Source organism: Chaetodon auriga, chromosome 17 (genome assembly GCF_051107435.1).
Source record: "Chaetodon auriga isolate fChaAug3 chromosome 17, fChaAug3.hap1, whole genome shotgun sequence".
Lineage (NCBI taxonomy): Eukaryota > Metazoa > Chordata > Actinopteri > Chaetodontiformes > Chaetodontidae > Chaetodon > Chaetodon auriga.
Genome location: NC_135090.1, coordinates 8,285,181 through 8,310,370, shown reverse-complemented (window position 1 = coordinate 8,310,370; position 25,190 = coordinate 8,285,181). Strand labels below are relative to the sequence as shown.

General features: G+C 42.2%; 1 protein-coding gene across 2 annotated transcripts in view; it reads left to right on the top strand.

The window, feature by feature from the left end:
• The window catches only part of dlgap3 (discs, large (Drosophila) homolog-associated protein 3), a 113,052-nt gene that overhangs the window by 30,680 nt on the left and 57,182 nt on the right, over window positions 1–25,190 (top strand). Inside the window, exon 1 of one of the 2 annotated variants that reach the window (XM_076754842.1) lies at window positions 24,372–24,450. The exons of the other annotated variant lie outside the window; for it this stretch is intronic. The gene's annotated coding sequence lies outside the window, so the exon portion shown is untranslated. Of the gene's footprint in view, window positions 1–24,371; window positions 24,451–25,190 lie in introns of those variants that run through there. 2 annotated transcript variants of the gene reach the window in all.

The window sequence follows — 25,190 nt, the reverse complement described above, 5'->3', positions numbered from 1 at the left end:
GAATTAGAAAAAGATTCAGTTTGGCTGAGTTTGACTCCTGACCCAGACAAATACATAATGGTCACATTCTCCTGTTTGACACAGCCATTAAAAAATAAGGAATGGACCCAAACCACAATGAATATTTTAGTTTGACAGCATTGACTTATTGGGAACAGGAACGGCCTCAATAATGACATCTCTGCCTCGTCTATTTTCATATATTCTCATTACTGACTTGCACTACCAAAACCTGTTATAATGATGCTCCTAATGAAGTAAACACCACCGAACAGGTTGCAACTTATCAGAAGTTACATGCTAGTTAGAGAGAGTATAAAACTCAGGTGACTAAGAGGATAATTTTAGGCCCTGTTGTCTCTTCCCAAAGTCTTTATCTGTATTTTATGTTTGTCCATCTGTCTCTCTGTCACAGCGTTGAATCAGCTCGTTTCTCTGAGGGAGCATGGCACGCTGGGTAATTGAAAGAAAGGGGGCAACTGGCACAAGTCAAACAGATGGAGATGTAGTGTGTGTTGAGCGTGTGTGTTTGTGTGTCTGTGTGTGTGTGTGTCTGTGTTTGGAGGCGGGGGGGGGGGGGGGGGGGGGCGTCTGGCAGGAGTCAAACGATTTATCAGCTCCCCAATGAAGGCCAAAAGCAATGCTTGCCAGATCCCCCAATCTCACTGTCATACACGCGCGCACACACACACACACACACACACACACACACACACACACACACACACACACACACACACACCAAAGATCACATCTTCCAGTATTTCTCCCTCCCATTTTATGTCTGTCTTCATCCAGGTATCTAGTTTTTGGCAGCCTGTTGTTTGATTGTTTTCTTCCATTTATCCCTCCATCTCTTTGTAGTTTGACGGCTGGACTCTGCATACTACCTGTCACTCCTTTTTCAAGCACATCTCCTCTTTCTCCTTCCCATTTTCCTCTCTCCTCACATCCCTCTACTGTCTTCATCTTTTTGCTCCTTCGTCTTAGCCATTGGCATTCCCAGGAAGCGACAGGTGCCAGGCAGAAAGGGAGAGAGAGAGAGAGAGAGAGGAAGACATCGAGGGAAAGAGAGGGAAGAAGAAGAAGAAGAGAGAGGTGGAGGCGAGACTTGATGTTTTGTAGCTCTTGTGTTCTAAAGGAAGGTCTCTCCTTTATCAACAGTCTAACAGGCTGCTGGGCTCAGTCACCCTATTTTTTCTTCCACTGTTTACTGCTGGGTGTCGGGGCCCCACACAGTTGGTGCCATGCACACCCTCATACACACAGACACACACATCTTACCTTCATGCTTCACTGTGCACGCATAAATACACGCACACACACGTCTTTCCTTCATGCGTCAATGTGCACGCACAAACACAAACAGGAGCACGCTGGCTTGATTCAACAAAAAAGCACTGTCACCTAAAACAAATATTGACAAATACAGGGGATTTGTGAATTTTTAACAGCTAATTTTTTTCACAAAGGATCTCTTTTGTGAAAACTGGAGGTCACTTTTGTTACAGTAGTATGACCAGAAAACACTCACAATGACTTAGAAGAAACCATTTCATCTCCGAGCTGCTGTCCTCTCCTTGACTGTTCATTTAAGGATTTAAAGGAGCTTCTTCAAGGCGCGGAGGAAATAATCCAGTGTTTCCATAATCCCGCATCGACGTAGGCACTCAAGCGGTCACTTTCACATACACACACACACACAGACACACACTTTCAAAGCAGCACACGAGCAGACACACACACACACAGACACATATACCTGCTGCAGGTGTTCGCCGTGTCTCTGATAACCTGCAGAAATGGTGTGCCAGTGTGTGACAATCATTCGCCGTCTTTTTACCGTCTTAATTGTGGTCTGTGCTGGACAGGATTTATTTGTCACATGGAAACTGAATATTTGATAATCTCCATGCTTTTGAAATACTCTGAGATCCTCTGGCCTTTTCATCTCCTTCTGCTTTTTTCATCTGAAAAAAAAAATGAAGAGGCTTGTCGATCAGCCTTAGCCAGCCACCTGGAAACCACGTGATTATGTTATACATTGTGCGTTGTCACTTTGTAGTGCAAAATGAGCGATTGAAATCACGATTGGGTGTGTGGCCTCTGTGCAAGGTCTGTCATACATGTGAGGGAAATAAAATATGCTGCCACAATGTCTTAAAATAAAAAAAAAAGGTTTCCTGAGAATTTGCCACCCAAATATCCCTAAAATCTTCCTCTCTCATGCGAATTTAATTATCGACCTCACTAAATTGACTTGGACTTGCTTTCCCTACTTAGTTGAAGGTGACTTTTCCTTCCTCTCACCAGCCTAATTAAATTGTAGTTGAGGATGAGCCATTTGGCATCACAAAAGAATAGTTTTATTTCCTATCTGTAGCTTGGCGGAGCTTCATGGATAAGACTTGGTATGAGGACAACAAACAGCGTAATATGTTTTAAAGTGACTCCAGAGAGGATTGCAGACAAAGACAGGATATGAAAAGTCCTCTTTTAGGTCTCTGTTATACCATACTGCACAGAGATGCGGGGGGGAGAAGGGGGTGCAGCTTTCTTTTTTTCTTTTGCTGTCTCATTCCTTTTAAAAGTTCTGCAGTTTCACAGTCAAGCAGGAATCCATCCATTGCCCGACAGAAATGCCAGGACGCTATATCCTCAGCATGCACACACACACACACACACACATGCACACACACACACACACACGCACACACTCACTGAAAAATACCCCAGATACTCCCAAAAGCAGGCAGTCAGAGTGTCAGAGTTTAGAAGTTTAATTGGCCAATGTGTCAGTAGAGGAACAGAGTGTGTGTGTGAGAAGTGTGGACAACTGCAGAGAGAGTGCATCGCCCTCCAAGCTCTCTCTGATTTCCAGACCAAGATGTGTTCCTGTATGATTGTCAACCTCTCTTGTGTCTCCACTGTTTCAGTGTTGCAATGCTGAGTGAGAAAGGTGTGTGTGCGCGGCTCTTCGTCTGTGAGATTTGGAGGTCTTTGGTATGAGAACACTTTGTGCATTCCGGGTCTGTGATGCCTGACCGCGCTTTGTGTTCTTGAGGACAAAATGGCCACTTTTTCAGACAAGCACTTGGGTTTAAGGTTAAGGTCGTAATGAGTATTATGCCAAAGTTACAGCTCAGTGTCATCAGAAGGTGGTGTAGAGAAATTCCTCTTAGACATCTTTGAAGCACTGCACTGACTTGTACAAAGGGTGCTGTACAAATAAAGCTTGATTGATTGATTGATTGATTGATTGATTGACTAGCAAATTATGCTGTTATACAAGCTTGATGACACAGTGACTACTTGCAGAGCTAGTTGAAAATCCAGCCCCGATTCCAAAAAGAGCCTCTTTCTTTTTTTCTGTATTTCTCCCCCTGGCAGTTTGTTCTCAGGATTGTACATTATTTAATTCAACAAAGAGTTATTGAAAAGGCCAAGACTGCTTGTTCTGTCAACAAGTTTGTTGCCTTGGTCACCAACTGGACAATAAGTTCACAGTTCCATCAAAAGACAAATTTCTACCATTGACTCCTGTCTCATACCTGTCAGTAATCCGTTGCAGGGGAGGTTATGAAAATGGATGGTGAGTCACAGCTAGCTGATAATAATACGATACCGTACCTTCCTCTGTCTCGGAATCTCTTCTTCTCCTGTCCCTCAAAGGTCAGCAATGGCAAGACAGCTCGCCATTGATCGATGTCATGAATTTGCATATCAATGTTCACCAGAATATCTGAACTCCAAAAAAATATGTGCGGCTGTTCTTCGTCCCGTGAGCAAATCCACTGCATGTGATTTCATTGCAGTGAATTTCACCATGAAATTTCACCATTTTTGAAAAGCTGATGTGAGCAGTTCTTCATGGTGGTATTGAGGTTAGGTATTAAGAGACTTAGATGCCATCAGTGGAGCTGTCCTCAGTATACTGATACAAACCTAGTTGTATTAGTTGTGTGTACAGTATGTGTTTGTGTGCTCCTTTGTGTGAGCATTTCCCTGCTCACACGAAAGGGTAGGAGGACTCCCTGAAGGAAAGACCTCATTCCAAGGCCTTGCCTGTCGATATTACTGCTACAAATCAGACCTCCCACACCGCTGAGAGCAGCAAATAGTACACACTCACACACACAAGCACACACTCTCACAGACTCCATTGACTAAGGGAAAGTTTTATTACCAATCTCTGCCTGATACAGCTCCCCTGCTACAGTTTGGACTGTGCAAAAGTAGTTTGAATGCTCTCTGCCTTGTTTGTCTAATCCATGCATGATGTGCTTATGCATGCACATGTGTGTTTCTGCCTGTATCTTGTTTATCTGTGTGTATGGTCATGCGCATTTGTGCACACATGGATGTTTTATTAGTATGCATGTGCACTGGTTTGGCCTGTTTGCTCAGTTGGGAAAACAGATTACGCAGAGATGTGCAGTGTAGCAACAGAGAAAACAAAACTAGTGTGAATCAAATGCATCAGCATGTCGTCTTTGACACGGCGGAGCCTTGAAACCTTACACAACCCCATGACCTTTTGTATATTTTGGCTTCCGATGAGGGAGGGCCAGGACACTCATTAGCCATTAGATTATGTAATATGCACAAAACTAGTGATCTGTGATGTTCTTTTTATTTGTGATAACGCTTCATTGAATTTTATAACCATCCTACATTTGATTATGTAAATTTCCATTACAGTCTGATAAGCCATAGTGATTAACATTTATAAATCCATATATATTCTCAGTTCTCTTAGAATACAGGAATTATAAGAAGCTTGAGCCAGGGAAATTCCCTCCCATAACCCAGGCATTGTCTGATTTAATAGAGCTGTGATCAGCTAGTTAAGCCAGTTCTCAATTAGGATAGCCGCTCATCCCACCAGCAGATCACAGTGGATCGGCAAATGATCCCCCGCTAAAGCTTGGTGGTACAGGAAAAGACACTCATCATCGTCATCCATCTGCTGTAGATCCACCAGACTTCAATCTCGTTGAATGCAGTCTAAAACTTTGCCTTGTATCTGTGGGTAAAGTGAAAAAAGAAAAACTGTTGGAGGAAGAAACAAAAGGTGCGACTGATGGAGAGAGACAGTGAGAGACAGAAAGAGACCACCTACAGTGTTAATGCGACTGGACGGAGAAGGTGTGAGACAGACTGCTGTCACAGTGGAGTCCATCACACGGACGTCCCTTGAAGTTGTGAAGTCAGACACAAAATTCGAAGTAAAACATGAGCTTTCAAGGTGAAATTGCAAGAAAAGGTGGAAGCAACGGAAACAAATCATGCCCAGACATGGTTCCATATTGACAGCGTGTAGCTGATTTTAGTTAGTGCTTACTGGAAATCAGGGTTTCTCCAACCTTTTTGCACAGCGACTGCTCAAAGTTTTCTCTTTTACTCAGTTAATCATTTGCAGTAGGAGCAGAGACACAGCGAATGCAGATTAAGTAGCTAAGAGGGTGTATAGCAGGGGTCATCAACTGAATTTGTCTAAGGGCCAGAATTTTTCAAAGCAGACACTGTGGGGCACAGACTTTCACATAAAACAGATTCATTCATTTAAGTCTAATTAGCCTATTATTGTTTAATATTTCCCGTTTTTTACAAAATTAATGTTATATTCATGACTCATATATCAGTGTGAACAGACTCCTAAAAACATGGAAAATCCATAATGATAATTCGATACTAGAAAATGCTCTCAGTCCTCCACCAAGTCAGTGCTTAGTTAAAAACCCTCAGTTCAGCTACCACTGAATGAGTCTTTACCATAATCCAGCCAATGTGCTGCTGTCAGCTCCAGAGAATGGCTAGTTTGGGAGTCCAACAATTTCATCGTAGGTCCAAGGAGTAGAGAGGATGGAGCTGGAAAATAATCAATTTTAGAACAGGTGAACTATGAACTACAGACTTCTTGACTCATTGTCTACGATCACTGTCTTCCACTGGTGACTAATGTTACATGTGTGCATTTTCTGAGTGCATTAATATTCTGCGGGCCCGCTGGGAAGCTTTGGCAGGCTGGATGTGGCCCACGGGCCGCAGGTTGATGAACAGCGGTGTAGACAGACTGATGTCTTTGCATACTGATCACATGCTTTAGTTTCCCAGTCGGTCTCACGTTGTCGTGGGCATGATGAAACCAAGTTCAAAGTAATTACTGCAATAATTGCTGAAATAGTTGTTTAATTAGCACTCAGCTTTTTGTTGCATTATATTGTTACCTCGCAGCCCAGTTGGAAATGTTCTGTGATCCGATATCAGTCTGCGGCACGTGATTTGCTGTAGACAATAGCAGAGTGATACTGCTGTAGCTAAGGCAGCTACATCCCAAATCATGTAGCATCAGCCAGTGATTCATTTTAGAGGTTGTGACAAGTGACATACTGGTCAAATAGTGACTTCCTGATTCCTGAAAGCCGAAGCAACACATCATTACTGTAGTACCGGACATTGGGTGCAAGGATCGGTCTTTGCTCTGCCAGCTAAATGTGAAATGGATGTATTGTGTAGTTTCAAATAATTTGCGTCACAAATCAAAGCACTAAAAAGAATCTCCCCTGGCTCATTGTTCACTGTTTGTTTATTCTAATAATTCATTTTCCATCACAGACCCGCTCTTTTGTGTCGTGTCGGCTTTTCAAAATGTTGCACTGTTATGAACTAAATTAAATGGTTTTTATTGTTGGATTGATTCAGTTCAAATTCCCACTCCCACATACACACTCACACACACACACACACACACACACACACACACACACACACACACACACAGATTTCTGCTCCCTGGTCATGCAGATGCCTCCAACAGCATAATAAAAGAATAATTTAAACAGAATAATCCATTGGTTGAAGAATTGTCAAATCAAACCTGCGAACTATACTGCTCATTGTCCAGTTTGCAGTATTTTTTCTGACTTTGCTATTATCTCTTCTCTGCACGAGTTGGGCAGAGAAGGGACAGTAGCCATTCAAACCTTAGACCACTGAAATAAAAGAGAGGAGAGCCAGCTGTGCTCACCCAGGAAGCGCTCAGTCTGTCAGCCTCATGCTTCACCAGGCTTCGCTCTATGGTGAGAGAACTGGACTCTGGTGGTGCAGCCGCCGTCGTCGAATTGATTTGGCTAAGTGGCCATTTATTTTAATTAGCTAATGAATAGACCGGTTGAATGGAATGGATGCAGAGCAGTTTGACATGATCACGTTTAGAAAGCAGCAATGGAGCCCAGTTTACTAGAGAGCAGCTCCCCTGTTGCAATAAATCAAACACTGCACCCCGCTGGTTTTATAGTACAAGAGGTACAAAGTGAAAGTAGCTGCATGACAGATAAAATACAGAAGTTAAGGAAGTGAAAGATGGAAGACAAAGAGCATGGAGCAATGGAGAACGCTTCCACATTTTTAAAGCTGTCTTTAAAGTGTGAGGGACTGTCCTGACTCGCGGCATATCCTCTCCTCATCTGTCTCACATTTTCATTTTTCAGGCCATCAATATATCGTGCACTCCTCTGACCTTCAGATTTCTGCACATGTTGAAGCAGTGTTCATTGGGGCTTTTATTTTGAGAATGGAGTCTTTTTTTTTTTTTTTAGCTTTTTGCGAATCAAAAACCCAAGAACACAAGTCTGCTAAATTGGTTTCTAATGTGAAGTTCAAACATTAGCACGCCCGGCTAATTAGCGCGGTGAATTACTTTCAAGGCCAAAGGGCATTTCATTTGCTAAGCCAACCATATTTTGTGATCGCACATTCCTAGGTGAAATAGTGAAATACAAGAACAATGCCGTTTCTTATTTCCATGCTTTTAGCCTCTCCTCCTCAGTTAGCTAGCTAGAGCTGATACAAATGCTCAGTGACATTTGTCATTTCAGTATTAAAAGTGACGGTCGCCGGCCAGAAATGAGAAGACTGCTTTTGTCTACCTCTGCCTGGAAAAAGAGCAATTGTTTGAAAACATGATGAAGAATTTCTAGGTGTGAATCTACCACCTTTTTCATTGTTAACTTCAGTTCTGTTGTTAGATGCTAAAGACTGAAAAAGAATTGACACAATTACAGGTGTGAAACCATGAAGCCCTCTGTTGCACAGGCCTGTTAGCATGAACATTCAACCAGCTGTTCTCTTTAGTTTGACAGACGGTATGTGACATAAGAAACTTCTAACATCTTGTGTAATCTTTTAAATTGACATTTAAACAAGAGTTTGCAATCTTCTCAGAATCCAGACGTTTATGCTCACCCACTGAAAGCAGATGGTGAAGAAAACAAAGGCTTGGCAGGGTTTGCGATAACTGAAAGGTTAAAAAAAAAAAAAAAATGCATCCAGCATGTCTGAAAAGTCTGTGCTTCTTGAACCAGTGGTTACACTCCAAAGCTCCAGTTATGAAATTAAACAATGAAATAACATTAAGATGAAACATTTTACTTGTAGGCAATGCTGAGACAACCTAATTTTGCAATAATAAGCATAAGAATTCATGAGCGTGCTTTGAATTCAGGGTTAAGCTACCCTGGACAACTTAAACAAAGCACAATTAACAATCAGTGGAGCAGCTTTTCCAAGGAGAAGTGGAAAAAAGAAGGGAGTGAAGCGCAAAGAGAGAGCTGGAGGAACTCTAAGCAAAAGCCGAACGGAGAGGCTGCCTTAGCAGAGCAGATGGTTTCAGCGTTTTTGCCCCAGGCACTCCATACACACAGAAATCACTACAAGGAAGGAGAGAGAGATGGAGAGAGATGATGATTTGAAACACTAACTACACATCTGCACTTCCTCTCCTCCAGTGCTTCAGAAGGATAGAGAGAGCAGAGAGAAAACTGAGGGAGTTGTGACAGGCATCACCAACACTGCGCAACGTTCAGAAGCCTCTGTGTTCAGAGCAATCACAGTTGACACATGGCATCCATCATCTCATGATACACTTTACCAATACGCTTTCTTTTACATTTTGCCGAACTTATTGGATATTCTCCTTTGTCTGTCAAGCAGATGCACTGCTGCAATGTACTGATGTACTTTAGTGTTTGTGGGGGCAACTGAAACCTAAAACAGAGCTGACCTGAAATCCTGCAGCTGAACTTCAGCTTGCAGACCCATTTGACAGCCAGTCTCCTCAGCGTCACTTCAGCTGAAAGTACACTGTGGACAAACACACACGCATACACACACACATACAGACACCTATGTGCTGTGCCGGGCTGAGTGAATGGTGGGTGATGGATGAGTGTGAGGCTTGGCCGTGCTGCCATCTGTTCCGACATGAGACAGAAAGATTGGAGGGCTTGCGGTTCATTGAGCTTCAAGCTCATCACAGCATTCAGCTCACCTACTGTATGCACTCCACTGACACCTGGATGGATTTGTGTGTGGAGGAAGAGTCCACTGCAAGACGAGAGGACCTCTGGATCAACTCGCATTACTTAAGCAGAGATAATCATAATTTCAAATATGATAATATCTGACTGCGTGAGTCCATAGTCGCACCAGAGTCTCTGAAATCAATTTGCTCTGTTTCTTTTCTCATTGAAAGTCCCTCAGTGTCGCACTGCCACACAGTCAATTTTCTCTGACTCGGCTGCCTACGCCTCTCCGTGCACATGTGCCCCCTAACTACCTCACTCCATCTCTATGAGATGCCCTGCCATTCTCTCTTTATAGCACGATAGCCACTCTAAACACAATTGCCATCGATTGCTTCATTTGTCCATTTTTGCCTCTTTTTGAGAGTTTAGCTCAGGTGAGAGGAATCACAGGTTGTGGTCAAGTTTCTGCATGCGCCACCTGAGAGGAAGAGAATCAGAGGGACTGATAAAAAGCAGACAGCATGATGCGATATACTGCGAGTAGAGAGTAAATTTCAAATTTCTGTTTGCTGTGTGTTGCCCGGCAATGACTCACACAAATGCAATCACATAAAGTGTTAAAAGCCACTCCATTACCAAATGATCAACAACATGACACACACAAAGGCAGCCTTGGAAAGTCATATGCAGCATCACACCGTGCCATTTTGGCTGTTCTGTCTGCTGTTATGTGTGTGTGATGCAATCTCTCTCTCTCTCATCCGCTCACCCTTCCTCCTCCTGATGACTGGAAGGTTATCGTAGGAGTGTCATGCCCAAAAGCCAGCAGACAGCTTTGCCCTTTACAACAAAGTATCGGTGCTAATTAGAGACTATGAGTATGTCACTGGACTTAAGTGTGTGTGTGTGTGTGTGTGTGTGTGTGTGTGTGTGTGTGTCACTGTGACTATCCATGCATGGCTCTATCAGCCTTTTACACTCCAACACAGGAGCATGTTAGTTCCACTCATCATTTAAATGGGACTTTTGAGATCTTATCCTCAGTGTTATGAGGCCACATCTCCGGGCGGCCAGACATGGCCTGAAAATGTCAGTAATCCATCTTGCAGGGATATACTGCGTTTATTTAAATATCTATCCATAATACCTTTTCCTGATCCTCTGCTTTGTCTCTGCACACGACTGATATGCCCAGCTACTGGAGCTCAGTTTAGACTTCATCGTGACTGCTTAGCTGTAGAGGATCATCAGTCCGTTTCAAATATCAGTCCAACTGTCATGAGAAATTGGAATCGAAACGTGTCAATACAGTTTTTGTAAATAAACAAGACGAAGAGAGTCTGGAGCCATGCTGGTGTCTCTGTGAGAATGGACTGCAATGCTATGAGCTAAATACCAATGTCAGCATGCTAACATTAACAATGACAATGTTAACATGCTGATTTTTAGCAGGTATAATGCTTACCATCTCAGGTTAGTGTGCATTTGCTAATTAGCAAACACAATGTCTCAGCTGATGGAAATTCCGTTAGTTTGCAGGTATTTGATCATAAATTACTGGAAACACAATTTGAAACAGTGACCTGATGGGTTTAGATCTAGATAAAACGTTTTATGGCAACCCATCCAAAAATGATTGAGGCAGTGAACAAAAACTGGCACGAGACGAAACATCAGCGGATCACACCATCGTTCGTCCTCTTGGCGTCATGGATGTCTGTGCTAAATTCCAAGAAAGTCAATTTAAAATCTTTTATTTCTTTCATGGATTGGGTGTTTACTCGTATGCATATCTTGTGCTTCACATCAGTTAATGGTTAGGATAGCTGTGTTGCTGTTATTGCTTAATTTTACGCATAGGAGCTTAAAAATAATCAGAATCTGCAAAATTTTGTGTAAAGGTGTTGTAATTTACATATTCACCACTTGAAATCCATACTCTGTATAACAGGATGCGGTGTATCCATTACCAAGCTTAATTTAAGGGCGGATAGATGGAAAGACTAATGAACAGCACTTTAAAGGAAAATACACACGTTCAAAACACTCTCTTACAAAAAAAAAAAAAAAAACCTATTCAGCAGATCTCAAGTGTTATAATTTAGTTTTTTGGTCACCCAATTTTCCTCAAAATGCCTTGTCTCTTTCAACTTTTTTTTATACAGTGATGTGAGAACTTATGCAACCACAACAAAATCAGAGTTGAGACTTTGAAAAAGCACAACATTTGTTATTGTAGCCACCACATTGTATGCTGTTATATTGAGGCTGCAAACAATCTCTTTTTGATGGCACAACAATGAACTATTTGGAGAAATGCAGGTGGTGGGGACATGCTATACAATACAATATGTGCAACGTTGCAAGTCCCATCAGTTTTTGGGTGGATTCCTCTTTAAAAGAGGGCTTGATTGAGCCCGTTATAGCAGGAATAGGCTTATATCGGAATACCTTCAAGTGGCAGCCAGGCCACCTCAAGATGAGATCTGGCTCATTGTATTACAATTCATCGTGTTTGACAGCATCCTGCCAGCAAATGCATCCTGGCTGAATGATAACAATGCCTTTTGAAACAATGTGAAACCGCACCCCAAGTGAGGACTTTGGATGGCATTTCAGGATTTGCTCTCCTGTTTGACTCTCCCACTGTCTCATACTTTTCCAGGTGAACAGACTGGAACTGTAGTGCATGCTCACCAAATGTGAGGCAGATTCTCGTCTCATCACGCTCCTGCTCTTTGAGAGAGCCGCTCTGAAATTCTGTGCAAACCCATCTCATCAGGAACAACCTTGTCTCAGCTTGAAACTGGCACTGGCGAAATAAAGGAAATCGTTCATGCTAAGCTGGAAAAAAGCAAGATAAAAAGGCAGGCAAGAGCAGAGGAGGGATCACAATCTGATGAATCTGCAGCAAGAACGAGAAACGTCTCAACCAGGCATCAGCTTTTGTGATTGTAGATTAAAGCAAGGGCATTAATTGGTGGAAGGGTGTGTACAATGACTATACTTCATCTTCTCAATGCATCAAATGTAAGAGAGCAGAAATGGGCCTGGTGCAGAGTTCACTGTGCAAAAAAACCATATAGCTGCTCAGGCGGCCATATGCATATTTGATGGTCTGGATCTCTCAAGGGTGGGTTAGAGGTCGAGTTTACACACTCTGTACTGGGACCCACAAACACTCTCTCTCTCTCTCTCTCTCTCTCTCTCTCTCTCTCTCTCTCTCTCTCTCTCTCTCTCTGCTGGCACTCAGCCCGACACCTCAGGGCAGGAGAGGAGAAATCAGCAAAAAGAAGCAGAGAGAGAAGAGAAGGTTAACTCAAAGTGCCAAACACGGAGAAGTTTCATATTTAAATATGTACTCTGAGAAACTGTGTAATAAGCCACATGCTGTTTTTTTAATCCTCTATTAACCACTCGTTTTTTCCTGTCCTCCAGCTGGTAATAATTTTCTCCTCCTTCATTTAACCTCCATCTTTTCTGCTAGCTGATGAACATCAGAAGCACGCTGAGTTTAGGCAATTTCTCTCCCTGACTCTGCCTGTCTGTGGCGTTCCTCTCTTGCGCTCTTCATCAGATCTAAAACAACTGAGCTGCTGGCTTTGTTGTCATGTAAAGGACAGCAGGGGAAATGTGACTATACTCTATTTGAGATACGCTCTAGCTGTTAGCGCCATGCATGGTAAATTATGGTTTGTGAGTCTTGCGGTGCGCAGCTCCCATTCCATGAATTAATAAAACTACAAGAGAAGAAGAAGAGGTGCTATCTGGACTGCAGGCTCTGAGGCCTGAACTCATGAACTCATACTGTATAATGAGTGCCATGTGTGTGTGCACGCATTCTTTATATGCAGTCTATGCATGCATGTATGTGTTTTTGTGAGAGAATGTTTGTGTGAGCTAGTATCCAGCAATATTCTCATGCAAGATGGATGTCAGTGAGTGCTCTGAGTGGACTGGAAGGGAATGTGTGGGGATGGGCAGCAAAGCAAAACCACAGTAATGTTATGCAAGGCTGCATCACATGTGAAATGGTTTTACAGTATACACTGTCATTTTTGTAGCGAACTGCTCCGAGGAAGTTTTGCCAGCGAATGTGAAATGCATGAATTCAAAATAAGCAGTAATGTGCACAGGTGCACACAGCTGGCACAGACAGAGATCAGGTCTGACAGCTTTCTTTAGCCAAACATACAGATTGTGTTTGTTTATGTTTTTTGGGGGGAAGGATAATTCATATCCCAAACAGATTCCAACCCACACAAAAACAGACTCTCATGAGCATGGACACAATAAAGCTACATACACTCATGTGCTGACTTGTCAGGCCAGCATGAATGGGGGTGAAAATCTAGGCCTTGAGTAAATGCATAGAGACTGTGCATGAAAAATTGATTTGTGAGATGCCACATGTTATTATATTGGAAATCTAAAGCTTTTCAGCATGTGAGGGAAGCTGAGCTGGCTCCATGATGTGAATGACACATATGGAGGAAGGAGAGAGACGTGCCTCTTTGTGTGTGAACACTTCCCTGTGCATTAACACTTTGTTCGTGTGGAGCTGCTGACGGTGTGTGGATGTTCTTGTTCTGTTTAATGAGCAGAACGCTGGATTAACACGAGAAGATAATGAGAAACGCAGGAAGAGACAGAGAGAGCCAAAAGAGTTGTTCAAATCGTCAGCACCCTGCTCGTTCCGCTGCATGTCAGCCCGCCTCATGTTTCCATGACCTGCTCATGGTCTGAAAGGCAAGCTGTTACCGGCTGGCTTCAGATGCTAGTTTACCACCAGAAGCATTGCGCTGTTTTTCCACGGACTGAACACAGCTTCAAAAATGGCAGAAGACAACACTTCTTTCTTCAGAACACCACCTCTAAACTGAAAATGGTTAACATTATACTTGCCAAACATAAGTCTGAGTGTGTTAGTGTTGCTGATGTTAGCATTAGCTCAAAGACCCATATGACTGTAGACTCTTATAGAGCCAGGCTAGCTGTTCCTCCTGCTTCCAGTGTTTATGCTGAGCTACGTTAATCACTATGGGTGAAGAAAACCACAGCTTTGCATTTGGGTTGGGTTGTTAGCATGCTAAATATAGCAAACATTTTACCTTGCTAAACTGAAAATGGTTAACATTATACTCTCCAACAAAACTGCTTTTTGCGCATGTTAGCATTTTTGTTAGCATTAGCTCAAATGGTTCTAGTTTCTTCCTTATTGCACAAACACAAGAGTTGCATCAAACTCCACACACAACTTTTTGGAAGAGGGGATTGATTGTAGCCTACTAAACCAAATTTAGTAGGCTACAATCATGTAACATAACCCAAATCAAGTCATTTCACATATCTGATATGAAGAAACAAAAATAAACAACAAAATTACAACCATATAACAACCCAAAAGCAATTCAGAAACATTCAAACTTTCAGTACAGACTGCAAGCACATTTGTTTGAGATTAAAATGCACTCATGTCATCATTCGTGTTATATTTCATCGCTTAAGGATCATAATAAATGTTACAAGGAAGAGAAAATTACAAACACAGGCAATGGGTCGCAAATCACTTCATAAACATGTTCAGAGGAAGCACAACTTCCATGTTACTAAGTAACAAGGTTGGAGTCAGATCTTGCATCAAGCAGTGTCAGACAGGAAACATACCCTTGGTCAGCCTGTGCATACATAGCAGCAGATGATTATACAGCAAATTAATCACCATAAAATCCCCCCTCTCACACGGAAGGCAATGACGAAAGCAAGTTGCATTGCTTCCCCAAGTAACCAGGTAACATGTTGGTAACGGCAACCCTTTTTTATCCTCCGATCTTTTGACATTCTACAAAGACAGAAAGAGATCTGACTTAATAGGCCAAATCCTGTACCAACTGTTTTTACCCAACACCCTCATTTCTTTGTTTTTCCTTGCTCCTAACAGAGCTCTCCCCCAGGTTTTAATGCACTGAGATAGATTCGTTCAGATCACAGCCACATAGTACAGCAGGAGCTTCACAGAACAAATTTTACGCTAATCCCTGTATTGCTTAAGGGCTACAAGCCAAGCAGTAAAGATGGCATAGCACAGCCCGTAGATGAATCTCGGTCGGGGAGGAAATGATTTACCTTTATTTCTGTTCTTTTCTCAGTGACTCTGTATGCAGTCTCAGTAACTTTTGTGTCTTTGTGGACAAATACACACATACGGGCATTTAACACACACATACAAACACACACGTTGGCATTTCTTTCGTTCATTATCACTTGGGTGGCATTTCCTGCATTCTTCCACTCATTGCCGTTTTGCCTGACTCCCCGACCCCCGTTGTGTGTGTTCAAGCGTGGGTATAATGTGAGGAGCAGCAAAGTTAGAAGAGGAGAAAGAGTTGAGAAATTGACAGATTGATGGAAACCGAGGGAAAGAAACTTGTAAAGAAAGAGAAAGACAAAGCTTTTTGTGTGTGTGTGTGTGTGTGTGTGTGTGTGTGTGTGTGTGTGTGTAGGTCACCAATGTAGTCAGCATCATCACATGGAGTAAGATAATCACCTCCCTCTAATGATGTGGCCGCTCATCGCCGGGGGCAACCGCAGCCCACGGCGATCTGTTGTTGACAATCACCACACGCACGCACAAACATACCAGACATACATCAGGACGCTCACGAGCGTGACAGCCAATTAATGAGGGGAACGGGACGGAAGAGGAGGGAGAAAGGAGGATTCAGAATTACAACATTCCTCAATGTCAAAACTCTTAGCGCTGCTTTGCTCGCCTCTGCTAATTAGTGTCTCGTTGTCCCTCTTTTTCTTTCATTCTCTGCAGGGTGTGCACATAGGTCTGTTTGACACCTACAGTTGCAATTCTAGGCTTTGCAGCTTTTTCCCCTTCAAACTGGAATGAGCGGAAGATACTGATGTCGGAAAATTGATGTTTAAATTCAAGCGTAGTTTCCAAATGAGCCTTGTCGCAGTTGTGTTTCACACCAGAGATCATGTGTATTCAAACATATGGGCAGTTTGTTGCATTTAACTTTCACACATGCATGAACAAACATATTGATTATCAGAGGAAAAAGCGTGGCGTGCCTCTGGAAGTGGCACTGGATGTTTTTGTTTCCATGCCTTCATGCTGTCTGCGCAGGTTATGCGGCTGATGTATGTATGTGGCGAGTATGTGCAGCAGTTACCTAGAGACTCACAAAGCAGCTGTGACAGTGCTGGCCTTTAGCAAAGCTCCATGTGATGGAGTGTTTTACATGCTACCTCGAGAAGGTGAATCTTCAATCTGCAAAAGCAATGCATTAACCCAATATGACACTCTGTGTGTGGTTCTTCCGTGTGTGAATCACACAGATGACTTTTCTCCTCCTTCCCTCACTTAAAGGTCACAGGATTGCTTGCTTTGAATAAACATGCAAATAAACACAGACGTATACACACACGCTCACGCCGCAAATGACTGTTTAGATCAAGACTGAGTCCCCAAACAGAAGAGATACGCAAGCAATCAATTTTGATGCTCGTTATTCTGTAATTAGACACACAAACCTATGCGCATTAAGCAAACAGGGATATGCTAATTGAAGCAGAGGCAGCCGGTCCATGACGAATTTACGCCCAGTGGTGCCGCTAGTGCGCACAACGACAGGTTGATGACGATTTAAAGATAAATAAACTCTTCTCTTGTTTGTTACTCATCACTTTTTTCTCTCTCAGACCTCTCTTGAATGAAAAAGATGTATCAAATGTAAATAGTGAGGATAGCTCTGCAGGTAAAAGAAGAAAAGATGTATTTCCTTGTGCTCTTTTGATGCGTCTCTTCCTCCCTTCTCTTCTCTGCCTCCTCCTCAGTACTTGCCATTGTAATGGGGCTGTTTGATGGTGCACTTTTTGATGATGTGTCCTTTTCTATGAACAGTGTCTGACCACAAGTGCTGTGTTTCTTTGAACGGCTGAATTTTAAACTCAATTAGCACCTGTGCACACCAATAAACACACGTATGCGCACGCACAAGCAAACAAGAGCCAGCTTAGTTTGCACTCACACTAGGTGCTGGCACAAATTAGACTGTGAAACACACACACACATACACACACAGACACACACACAGACACACACACACACACACCCATGTACCTGAGTGGTGAAGCTAATTTGCCCGAGCGGACCCGAGTGAAAGGAATAATGAGGCTTTGATGACTTCACTTGAAGAGAGTCGTTCCACCATGACATCATCTGTGACCTTGACATGACCCCCACACTTTGCTCTGATTCATTCACCCCCTCCCTCTGTGGAAATCTGCACTTCTGATTGGCTGAGCTCTGCTGCATCAGATAAAGTGAGATGTGGAAAACCAGTGTCACCATTTACTGCACTGTGATTTGGGATGTTATATCAAAGCCAATGTACATGTATTCAGACATCAGAGCAGAGATTTTTGTAGATACAGGCAAGCAGAGGAAACATTTAGCTGCATATGGGACCATTGAGAGGGAATCTGAAATAGCTGAGGCTCTTTGGTGAAAAACAAATCCAAAGCACTTTTGAAAGTGTTGCAAGGGCTTAAATCAGTCGGCCTGTTTATTGAAAAGCGTATAAAAAACCTGAAATGATCCAAAATTGCTCAGTGTTCATAAGATGTCCTTTTACCTGAGTGGTACAAAGCCAATTTGTTGCCATGTAAGACAGAAAAGGAAAATTTCAGAACAAAATTTACACATGTTTGCTTATGCTGAAAATCACACAACAATGTAAACATGATAAAATAGCTTACATTTTTCATTTTCTACTCATGAGATGGGAGTTGCAGTTTAAATTAAAGCACTTAAAGGAGTGTTGAAGTTGAAGCACTTCGTTGAAGGTTTTGAAGCGTCTTTTCGAGTGTAAGAGCCAAAAGCAGTTGAAATGAGTTTAAGTGCAATCACTGAAAGCATTTGGAATTTAAATTTCAGGTTTGAAGGCAGGGGAAAGGCCTGTTAATATGCACTGAGCAGTGAGTCAGCTGAAGTGTGAAAGATGAAAGCAGTTGAATCGTCGTTTCAAAAGCAAGAGATGAAAGCAGTTGAAATGTCAGCTGAACTGTAAATGGTGAATGAATGAATTGTCAGCTGAAGTTGAAGGGCTGGGGTTGCCGTAGGTGCGCTTTGAGTATTGGAAGTGCCAGTTCGAACGTAAGGGGTGACGGCTGGGATGTCAGTATTTGAACTGTCAGCTGCAAAGTAAAAATTAGAGTCAGCTGATTAGTAGAGGCTGAGAGCAGCTCTGTTGAAGAGTCACGGATTGTTAGTGTGTGCACGCTATAAATAGAAGAATATGCGTATGCATCGCTGAAGGCAAGCACACGCACTACAAGTTTTGTTTTCATCAGATTTTGGTCTTTTTAATTTTTGGATTCACGTGTGGATTTAAAATATGGCTCCAATCGTTCATGTCAGTGCAAAAAACCTGAGATTCACAGTCAGCGTCAAAGTGTAGGTGACCTTGAGCTGAACCTGATGACGTGGTTTTGGATGATGCTGTAAACCCTAGCTGCCACCCCTGTGTCGTATTACCAATAGTGTTCTGCTAATGGACATCCTATTCATTGCCTTGAGTCTGTCTCTCTTAAATGACCTCTCTGTGTGCATCTGAACGCACACAATTGCAAGTGCACACATTTACGCACACACAATGGGGCAAAACAGCATGCATCATTCATTTCTGTAATCAGCGCGCCGTCAGTATATTTGTCTAATGATCCATAATGCATTAGCAAGCTTGGAATTGGGTTTCGGGTGAAGGGACACAGATGAAAAATTACATTTAGAGATTCACACGTGCGTGTGCATACATTTCGAATATGTTCCAACACCCACACATACACCAAATCTTTCGCAGATCTGACTGAGAATAATCAGAGATATACTGATTGTTTGGAGACTCTGGGGCATCATTGCTACAGCTATATTCACCAGCAGCAGTGGAATGAATTAATCATAACTTTAGTCATTCTCCAAATTGCCTGCCTGTGACTAGCAAATGACGGGAGGTAATATGGGGCCATGACAAACTCTGCAGATTTGTTTTCAGGTCATTGTTTCCACTCTTTCTTTTTTTTTTGTGCAGTTCTTCTTCACCATCTTATTCTCATGTCCTGGGATAGCCAAGCAATTTAGAGAAAATAAGGGAAGCACAGAGGGACAAAATAAAAAGGCAGGGCGCAGTTTGTTGGTGAGGAAAGAGGGCGCAAAGAGAGCTGTACAAGTGGAAGGTAGCGAGAGGGTAAGAGTGAGTCGGAGAGGGTGAGAGGTTGATTGAGAGTAGGTGTGAAGGAAGAAGAAACACTCTTTTACTGTATCCAGCTGCTGCCAAGGAATCACCTAATGAGAACCAAGGGATCCTAAAGAGTCGAGGGAGAGAGAGAGAGAGAGAGAGAAAGAGAGAGAGAGAGCAGAAGAAATGCTATGAAAAATGGTGAGCTGTCAGGTGAGCACAGGAGAGGGTGCTGGGCTTTAAGTGTTTTGCCCTGACCACAGAGAATATGTGTGTGTGTGTGTGTGTGGGTGCACCCATGAAGACGCATGACCGTAAAGGAGAGCGCAGCTGCTGTCTGTGCGCACACATACACACATGCATTCATATAAGCAGATGCATACATGTTTGCAGCACATGCACAGATGTAACACTAACACATGGTTCACTTGTATGAAACCCAGCGAAGCAGAAAAAACACTTTTGTCCCTTCTTTCTTCTGCTCCAGCTTTTTATTTCCCTCATCCATCTCAACCTTTCCCCTCGCGTCCTTATAATATTTTTTTACCTTCCTTTCAACCACTCCACACCGTTCTTTCCACTTACCTCCTCTGTTCAGCACTTTCTCTGATTTATGCATGCAGGTCTGCGCCAGCTTAAGAGCACCGTATCACTACCACCTCTCTGTAATGTGCAGTGTCTGCAGGCGTGCCTCGAGCTGGTAAATTCATTTGATTTGTGTATGTTCAGAACAGAGTCTAAAACCCATTAAGACTGGAGATGGGGATGCTTGTTTTGCATCCAGTTGCCTGTGTGTGTGTGTGTGTGCGCACCTGTGTTTCTGCTAACCAGATCTTTGTCCAGCTGCTGATGTGGAGAGGACCTGGCAATGTGACAGTACTGATGCTGAAGAAGGTCATGTGGAGGCCAGCAGTGTGACGTTATGCACTGGTGCTGATGTCATACATTTGGATGCAAAACAGATTCACCAAAAAATAGAGTTCTATGAGCACCCTGCATAGCAAACAGTGCATTTTGTTGTACTTCAAGGTGTCCCCATGCATCTTTATTTTGTCCTGAAAGTCATTCATTTGTACTGAAATAAGATCTTGCTTCATTGTTTCGCCATTAATGCCGGAGCTGATGTGCCTAGTCAAAAATCTGCCTTCACATCAGGATAAGGAGACCACATGGAGACAATATTATATGATCAGGTACCTGCTGCTGTCCAGAAAAACACATCTAGTAAAACCATCTCCTCTGCAAACCGTCACAGCACTCACCGCCGTCTTTTACAGAATGAAACTACTTAAATATGATGATGGGACGCATAGAATATATTGGAAGAGTATAGAATATATTATTGTATAAAAGAGTAACTGTGAGTTAAACAATTTAAGGCATAATCTGATCTGATCGTGTATCATACAGTCTTGACTCTTACCTGTATATTGAGTTAACACAGTTAATTCCATTTGTATCATCCACTGCTGACTATCTATGTCTCATCTACCTCTCTCTCTCTCTCTCTCTCTCTCTCTCTCTCTCTCTCTCTCTCTCTCTCTCTCTCTCTCTCATGGTTGACTGCAAACTGTGCCACATCTTTTTTGTGGAGCAGTTTATACTCAGCCAGGCAGGGTTATATAAAATTGCATGATACTGCACAGCTAATATGATAACTTCCTCCATTTTGAACTCTCCAGTTCTCTCAAAGGTCAGCACTGCCAAAATGGGTTGCAGTTCAGACCAGGACACAAATTTGTGTGTCAAACTTCACCAGTGTCGAATTTCTAACTGGCAGCGCTGAGGAAATTTACTTTGCCTCCATGAATGAATGCTAGCAAATTGCAGAGCTTCCACTGAAATGCATTGGTGTTGTAAATGCTTGTGTAGCCAAGCCATTAGACTGAAATCTGTAGGAAAAAGCAGCAGAGAAATACCTTTCTGGCCCTTTGAGGTACCAGTTATCAAAGTTAACCGTTCAAACTTTGCTCCGTTAACCTTTCCTCACAAGCGGCTTTCTTGTATTCCTTTTCTTCATCCGTCTGCTACATCTGGATCTGCTCTCATAGATTGTCATGCATTCATCCTTTCCTCGCTCTCATCTCTTGTCCCTGTCTTTTCTCTTTCCTCCCTCTCTGAGAGAGCCTGGCCCATACAGTCTCCAAAGCTCTGTCATCTCACTTGCAGCTTAATAGAGCTCCTTTTAGCAGGCAGGGTGCATCGAGTCCTTACAGTATGCACAATCTCCTAGAGAAGTTATTAGCATGATCCTTACAGAATGTATAGGCATGATACTTAACTGTGTGTCTTACTCAAAGATATGTGTTGGGATTCAGGGGTTTTCTGGAATGAAGAAAACTGTATATTCCAGCTATATGGAAGGAATACATGCAACTATTATTAAACTTTTCCCCCTCTGTTAAGCTGATGGAAATCCCCTATAGGGTGTTTGCAGAGCTGAAGTCAGTGTTCTGTTAATAGGATCTAATTGGAAATGGCTGGTGTTAAGGAAGTTGCTGGGTTGTCTGAATCTAATCCTGTGGAAATCCCTAAGAACTTAATAAGAATATATGTGCTATGTCCTAAATGTAGGACAGTGGTTTGCAATTGGAACTAAGCCTTCGGACTCTTTGGCTTTATCGCTTGCCCTGAAGTTGAGAATACAGAAATACAATGCTTTTAACAAAGGCTCTTTAATGGGAAAAAAAGAAAAACACTTCTTGGGTATTTTGTCGAGGTACAGTATATGTTCCGTTCATCACAGCGTCAGTCAGATGTAGCTTCACGTGCTGCCTCCGTATATTTGCTGTCACATATTACTTTGCCTCTGTCCACAGGAGGAGTAATTGAACAAATTCAAATGATTTCAGCTCTTGAAAGTTATGAGCATTTTGTGTGCTTCATGGTTGGTACATGTTTAATACATCAACACCGCTGATGGCTGTTATTTGCATGCAGTTGATATCCAATGTGTCAGCTGGTTCTTGTCAAATCTGAATAAGCAGTTAAATTAACATTTTGCCAGATCTTAAAACCCTTTCCCCTTACAATGTTAAAAAGTCAAAACATACACTTTGCAAATACAGGATATACAGACAAGTATTTAAGCTATGGAGCCAAATATGTCACATGATAAATGATAAACATGTTTGAATGAATAACACCTGATCTTACATTTTCTCTTATTCTACTAATAGTAAGACTAACTGCACGTCTGCACTGCGTTTCTTGTACTGCTCACTGCAGTACAAGAAATGTCTTCTACATGGATCAGTGGTAAATATGCTGACTTGTTATGTGGGACATGCACTATTTTAGCATAATATCATGTACCTAGAGCAACATTATTACACTGAAACAAAATTAAAATATACAAGAAATGTCTTAAGTTTTAGTCAAATTTGTCAGCATAACAAACTTGAGGAGGCTAATACTGAAATGAGTAATAACTAAACTAAAAACTTCACATTTTGAAACAATAAAAACTGAAATGAAATGAGCAAACCCACTCTGTAGACTTACTGAAATGTAATTGAATGTAAAACAAAAAGTAGAAATGGAATAGAAATACAAAACTAATGAAAAACGGGGCCCTTGACAGTATCTTTATTTGAAAACAATACTTGAAAAATGCAAAAGTCTGCCAAAGACTAGTGCTAAAATTAGCTTATTTAGCCAGCTAGCCAGTGACAAAAACCATTTCATCGAAAACAATAGCTGCTGGCTACCTCTGAAAACGATCATCATTTAAAAAAAAAAAAAAAAAATACTGTGAATTTCAGTTGTAAATCTGCCAGTGTTATCACTGTAAGCTGCATATGTGCCCTACGAGAACAGAAGCCTTAACAAGAGCAGCAGCAGTGCTAACTGAGGGCAGCTTAGCAAATTGCCAGTTCACTCAAACACCTGTCAACTTTCAAAATAATACCAAGTTTAAACAAATTAAAAACTGTATTACAAGCACTTGAGTGTGCTACACTTTCATCATCTTGTGAAGCTACCTCAATAGAGCTATTAAAGCAGGGCTGCTGTGGATTGCTGTGTGGAAACTGCTCTCTCTGTGGTCTCTCATTGTTCCCTGATTGCAGTGGTCAGGCCAAACCTGTCCTCTCCTGGCCTGGTATGAACTGGCCTTGCTGCTCAGCCCTGTGGGAATCCTTGGCGCATGTCTGGCCCTAATTAATGCCCCTACTGCAGTCTCTTGTTAGAGAGGGAGATGGAGAGAGGAAGTGAGAGGGAGGGAGCGAGAGAGAGAGTCGGTGGAGATGGGGACTATCAAATATTGATTGTATTTGCATAAATAGCCGCAGTTGTTAAAAGCCCTGCATGATCCCACTTGCTAGCTTTGCACTCTCCAGGCATGCGTAGGGAGAAAAAATAAAGAGAGGCTGAATGAGGAAGAAAAGTGGTGATTAGAGTCAAGAGAATGCATGGATCTCCCGCAATGCGACATGGCGTAGGCCTCTCAATCAAGCCATCCCAAAGGCTGCGCCACTACTTGTTACTTTGTAATTTGCACCAATTATTGCCCCATTAGTGAGTCCATTGTAGTAAAGCAGACAGAAGATAATGATGCTTTTCTGTGGAGTTGGTCATCAATACAATAGGTTGAACAAAGCACCTGAGGAGGTGAAGCAGTCACTCTTGTAGCTCTTTACTATTTCCAGTATATCAGTGGGGCACGTAATAAATGTGGTCTTTGAAATGGAGGGGCATCACAGTGAAGTCCAAGGAGAGAAAAGGAGAAAGTAATTGCTTTTCTCCTCTCTTGCCTCTCTCCTCTTCATCCCAGCTGCTCTTCACTTTGCATCCCATCAAGCTCTGCAGTCTTGGCCCCAGGACCCTCAGTGAGGTGACCTCTGGTGACAGGTGGCTGGACTACTAAAGTTGATGTGAAAGTACACAAAGTGAGTCTGAGTATGCAAAGTAATAATAAAAAAAAAAAAAGAAAAGATAAAATAAAAAAGCAACTCTGTATGTGTGTGTGTGTATGCATTTCAGGAAGTTTCTCTGAGTATATTGAGGATTTAATGTTAACGAAGCTGTAGCCCTCTCTGCATTTTTAGAGGTTATGCAGAGGAGAACTTTGAGTCCCACAGTTGTTGCCAAAGAACAGAGTGTTCAAATAAATTTGCTCTTCCAGCTATGCTGAAAGGAAAAAGAGAGAGAGAGAGGATAAACTGCAAAACTCACATGAAAGCTAAGCAAAAGAACAAGATTTCTAGGCATTCACTGGTAAACAAAAAGCCTGGCAAACGCCTCAGTTCTCTTGTTATTTTCAGAAAAGACCGGCGTCTACACAGCCTGTCATACCATATAATTATAAACTGAAAGTATTATATAATGGGAATATCATATGAAGACAAGCCTTATGCATATACAGCTATGATTAAAAAGTCACCAAGCAGCATCACACACTTGGGAAAACAAACAAAGTATCTGTTGAAATTATTATTTTTCGAGGTGCCCTTATGTGTAGTAATATTCCAGTATTTCAGTGATGCAAATCTCCATTAGAGCAGCATATCACCACATTTTTCATAATTATTTGAAATGCACATACTGGATAGCAGAATTATTTTGCAAAATATGATGAATGTGATCTCAGTTACTGCGAATAGATTGTTACTAAGTCGTCCCAAGTTAT